The sequence below is a fragment of the Zootoca vivipara genome, chromosome 8, assembly GCF_965207765.1.
Source record: "Zootoca vivipara chromosome 8, rZooViv2.hap1.1, whole genome shotgun sequence".
Lineage (NCBI taxonomy): Eukaryota > Metazoa > Chordata > Lepidosauria > Squamata > Lacertidae > Zootoca > Zootoca vivipara.
The window spans coordinates 42667333-42673332 of record NC_142591.1 but is presented as its reverse complement, the minus strand read 5'-3'; positions in this window follow the sequence as shown (position 1 = coordinate 42673332).

The following is a 6000-nucleotide window of genomic DNA, read 5'->3' as shown; positions in this document are numbered from 1 at the left end:
TTTGGACAAAATCTTTTTGGACAAAAGATCTGGGCTATTCAGACTCTAAGATCACCAAATTTGCAGATGACACCAAACTGGCAGGGGTAGCCAATGCCACAGAAGATAGAATCAGGATGAACAGATTGCAGAACTGGGGCCAAATGAACAAAATAAATTTCAATAGGGAAAATTGTCAGGTTCTGCACTTAGGCAGGAAGGACCAGCTGTAACAGAAGAATAGTGTCCTGATCAAGGGAAGTCCTACTCTATTCTGCCTTAGCCAGATTCACCACACCTGGAATCCTGTGCCCAGTTCTGGGCATCACACTTTAAGAAGGATATTTGCCCCTGCATTGCTTTTAAATAGTGGAGTGGGACCAGTCAGCCACAAAATTCTCAACCAAAACGAGAAGTCTCTGCTTGCAAGTGAGCACTCCAATAAGCAGGGGCTGCTGTGCTGGCACAGACAGCAGAACACCCTTGGTGTTTCTATTGAATATAACAAGTGTGTGATTTTTTTAAATGTAACCTTATTGCTCTAGTGGGGCTCTCCTAAGCGATTCAGGACTCAACGCATCAAGAGGACAAATACTAAATCATCATAATCTACAGGAAGCATTGAGAAGTTATCCTATATGCATGCAATATATTTTGCAGTATTTATTTAGATTTTTATCTCATCTTTCAAATACATTATCACAGGGGCATCCAACTCCCAATAGACTGCAATCTACTCACAGTATTAAAAAAACTGGCAGGTGTTCAGCTTTTTGGAGAAAGGCAAAGTTGTTGAGCTTTTTTTAAGAAGCCACAGTTGTCCCCCCCCCTTTTTTGGGGGGTGGGGAGGAGATTACTGAGGGGCCAGGAGATCTACCAGGAGCTTTCAAGAACACCCCGCAATCTACCAGTAAATCACGATCTACCTCTTGGACAAGCCTGCATTATCAGAACAGCTTACTGAAATGTTGAACTTATCATTAGAAGTAGTCTAATAAAATAAAAATATTTTAAAGTAGCATAAAAAATCATGCAAGTAATACAGATCAAGTGTGTTTAAATGCCTGTGAGAATAAAATATATATTTGTCTGAAACCAGGAAGACATTTGGGGGGATGCCAATGAGAGCATTCAAAGCTCGGGTGCCACCACTGAAAATATTCTCTCTGCAATAGCTACACACCAAACCTCAGGTGTTGGGAAAGATGCAAATGGTGGCTTCTGGTGAGGATTTCAAAGTATGGGCAAGCACACATAGAGTAAGGTAGAGTGCTGAAGGTAATACATACTTCATCTGTGTTTGATTTAACATAGCATTTGCTTTCCCTCACTGCCCTTTCAAAAATAATGTATGTGGTGAACTATGGAACTTCTTCAAATTAGAAACATAAATTGCAAAGCTCTCTCTTTCAGGAACAAATGTCTGCTTTAAAGCTAAATCCTAAGCAGCAGTCCAAAAATAAGAGCTTGCTGTATTTGATTTACAAACATATTTTTGTTATTAATATTTGCAAGCTTTCCAGCATACTCTGAAGTTTTGCTGTAATGTTATTCCTATTAAGTCACTGATTTCCACATGGCGAGCATGTTAGCTAAAAGCACTTTTGCCACTACAATGAAAACACAGAAAGACTGCAGAGCAGCAATATCCAGAATCTAAAAAAAATCAATTATGCAGCGCAGCTTGTTTAAACCTGAAATTGTATGTGACTTAGCTAGAGCTCCTCATATCCTAGGCAACATGTTTAGAACAGCTTTTAAACAAGAAACCGAAAAAGTGGCAAAAAAGAAAACCAAATGCAGTTTTTTTTAAAAAGGGTTAACTTTGTTTGAGATATGAGACATGGCTAATTTATCTGCTTGGCAAATAAATGTTTCGGTGCTTTCAGATGAAAACGGCTAACAATGAAATCAGACTTATTTTCAAAGAAGGGAGTTGGAGGAAACATCAGCCTCATGAGGTTGTTGGGCTGTAACTCCATTATCCCTGACCATTGGCCATGCTGGCTGGGGTTAGTGGGAGCTAGAGTTCAAAATCATCTCAACAGCTCTACAGCAGGCATGTCAAACATGCGGCCCTCCAGATGTTTTGGACTACAATTCCCATCTCCCCCAACCACTGGTCCTGCTAGCTAGGGATCATGGGAGTTGTAGGCCAAAACATCTGGAGGGCCGCATGTTTGACATGCCTGCTCTACAGGTTCCCCACTACTCTAGAGTTTTTGAAGTATCATCTTCATCCAACTGTCCTTCAGCTGTGGTGCTAAGGGAGAGAGGAGCGTTGTTTCCAAGATCCAGATGTCGTGCACATACTTCCCATAGTGATTGCTGTACAGCACTTTCATTTGGAGGTGTCAGTGAGCAGTAGGAAGAGAATGGTGAACAAGTTCCAGGGGGTGAGGAACAGCTGTGTCAAAGCCCCTTCAGCTATGAACAAGCCCTAACAACCGCCCAATTTTCCAGGAGCTGGTGCTGGTTATATACAGATAGCGGGCACATGCTTTCGTCAGTAGTATTCATGAATGTGAACGAGAAACTGGAACCCAGTAAAAACATATGACTGCCATATGTACCATACCATTGATCACCACAAAGTTTGGCTCAAACTTTTACATTATTTAAGTTAAGTTTCTTTCTCTCTTCCCCACTCCCAATTTTTGGGAGTGGAGAAACCAGAGCGCTGTTTGCTTGGCATGAAGAATGTTTTTGCATTCAGCTGAATAACTTGGATTACATATTTTGATTTTTAAGTCACCTTTGGACCAATGAAAGCTGCTGCAGATGCCCTGTGTTTGTGCTGTGAATACACATTTCCATTTTCAGCATAATGAAAGATATGGTAAATGCAAGACAGTGAATAGCCTTCTAGAGTCATCTTCAAAGGCCAAAGTTAGAATTAGTAATGAACAGGTACGCAATAATTTCTTTTGATCGTTCCTCCTCTAATTGAGGGTTCATCATATATCAGACATGCCATAATCCTTAAAACGCACGGTGCAAGACATTTGGGGGGAAAGGAAAGAGTATGAAACAAGGTCAACAAATGTGTGCTATAGTTATCCTAGAAAGTTCCACTTTCTCTCTCTCTCTCTCTCTCTCTCTCTCTCTCTCTCTCTCTCTCTCTCCGTGTGTGTGTGTGTGTGTGTGTGTGTGTGTGTGTGTGTGTGTGAGAGAGAGAGAGAGAGAGAGAGAGATCAGCATTTGGATCCCAAAAATTGCCGCCTCCTGTTCAAAGGAGCCTCATGTTTGGATACAATTTGATGCCCTTTTCAAATTATATGGTGGACTGCGATCATGGCAAATAAGCCAGAAGGTTTACTTAATCATTTGCAATTAAAAGAAAGCTTAGTGTTCCCATGGTGAATAAAAGCTCATGTATTACATAAAATAATAAAGTAATATTATAAAGTTCCTAGATCTGCATTTTAAAAGTATTTGTTAGTAATTCCATGAATCTATTATTGGCAAGAGGAAGAAAATATATTACTTAAAACAAATATTGGATTGCAAGCTACTGTAATGGTACCTCAGTGGTGTGTTAGGAATGTGTGATTAATTCTGCATCCGTTATTTCAACAGGAAGAATATCACAGATTTCCATATGGTTGCATGGCTGTTTAAGGGCCCCCATAGTAGTGCTGAATAACAGCAACTAAGTACATTTATAAACTTTGTTTTTGAGAGCGTTACTGGATATTTTATAGACAGGAAATCCATGTCATTGAACTCTCCTATATTTGACATCTCCCCTACACAGTCAGGGTTCTAAATCGCATTGGGAACCTCCCTGGGTTTTAGTTTTCATGGTGCAAACATTTGCTGTCCATTGTGTGTAGGATGCTGGGATGGCCCTGGCAAACATGCTTCCTGCTTCTCCCTTTCACAACTTAATTCAGAGAGAAATATAGGCAATTTATCATCCACGTGTCAGTGCCATCCAGCAGAATCTACGTATGCATTTCATATTCCTTTCCATAATAGTTCAATGAGGGGTGGGGGTGGGAATCCCATTCTCATCAGTGCTTTCCCTTTTTATCCAGGGGTCACCTTTGGGGGGATATTGGGGACATCTGGAATTTTGAAAAAAAAATTGCTGAGGGGGCTAGTCACAAAATGGCTGATCATGGGGATGTGGCATAACACAAAATGGCAATTGTAAGGGGAGTAAAAGAGGTTGATCCAGTCCAAATATTAATTGAGCAGGAGCAGTCTCTCATTCATTGTGGATTGAGGGGAAATTTACTGAGACCTTTCATGGGTGCCAGAGGAGGTACTTTAGGGTCCTGTCCTGGCAGGTGGTGACCCCTGTCTTAGCTGTTCATTATATGGTTTGAGGAACAGACTTAAGTGACAAAACTTGTCACTTAAAAAACCCCTCAATTGTACTGTTTTACTATTTTCTTTGTTTAGTGCCATCTTACATGGGACGCGGGTGGTGCTGTGCTCTAAACCACTGAGCCAAGGGCTTGCCGATCAGAAGATCGGTGGTTCGAATACCCGTGACGGGGTGAGCTCCCGTTGTTTGGTTCCTGCTCCTGCCAACCTAGCGGTTCGAAAGCACATCAAAGTGCAAGTAGATAAATAGGTACTGCTCCGGCAGGAAGGTAAATGGCATTTCTGTGTGCACCTCTGGTTTGCCAGAAGCGGCTTAGTCATCCTGGCCACATGACCAGGTGTCTGCGGACAAATGTCGGCTTCCTCAGCCAGTAAAGCAAGATGAGCGCCGCAACCCCAGAGTCGTTCACGACTGGACTTAATGGTCAGGGGTCCCTTTACCTTTTTACCATGTTTACAGATTACAGGTGTGATAGGCAACTTGGCCAAGGGGCTTACAATCCTAAAGTAAAGATACAGGTAAACAAAAGGAGAAGTCTGTTGTTAGCTGCGCTGGAGCTTTGTGTACTAAGTGTGGGATACAGACTGAACAAATGAATGAACGAACACACTATTGCTACCTTTCTAATGAGACTCATAGCCGAGAATTACACTGGAAAATTCAAATCCATTTTTTCAGTCTACAAGTAACGTTGAAGTTGTGTTTATAGGCATGCGTTCTATTACATTTTCTTTTTCAGCAACACACAAGACTCAAATATCAAAACTATACATTGAACTGTTAAAAGTTGCTACTGGTTCTATGCCTGGACTAGAAGTAACTTGGGGAACTGCTATGGAGACCCTTATTAGACACAGAAACATTTGACTAACTAAAACTGCAAAATGAGTTTCTGCATATTATATATATATATATATATATATATATATATATATATATATATATATATGTGTGTGTGTGTGTGTGTGTGCGCCTTAGAGTTGCCACACAACATTGCATTTGTGAATGTGCCTTGTGAATGGGACTGTCATGTGGAATCAGTTAAAATTTGCCCTTGCTGATTAACGAGCCATAAAATTTGCCTCTGCTGATTAACGAGCCATAGTTATAATTTTTAATCTAGCAAATAAACAAATTAAAGATTGTAGCCCTAGTAATAATATTAATATACGGTACGTTAGAATCATAGTTGGAAGAGACCACAAGGGGCTGTCAAGCCTCAGTTGCTGAACTGATTTAAAGAGTAAAACACTAAAATAAAAAATATTAGGGTCAATGGACACATAGCAGGAGAGTGGCTGTGCCAAGGACAGTTATTAGACTTCCTGACTCCTCATCCCAGCAGACAACCTCCTTCTTTCCCTTTCAAAATGTGGATGGTTTAACGGAAGAGAAAAATCTACAAACAAGACACATTCCTCTGTCATAGGGTTCCTTTGTTACTTCTTATAGGAAGTCTTTTAATTACTTAAATAACTTCGCTGTATGTGCTGGGGTAGGTACAGTAAATTTATTAGTACTGTAGCTTTTTTTAACAGTCTACGTATACTTAGAATATGGAAACACTCTGAAAATGCTAGGAAGATAGCCCAAGAATATATTGAAGTTCTTTAATATTTAATTATCCCTCATCTATTTATTTTTTAAAAAATAGATTACATATGGTTTTGGGATGGACAAATATG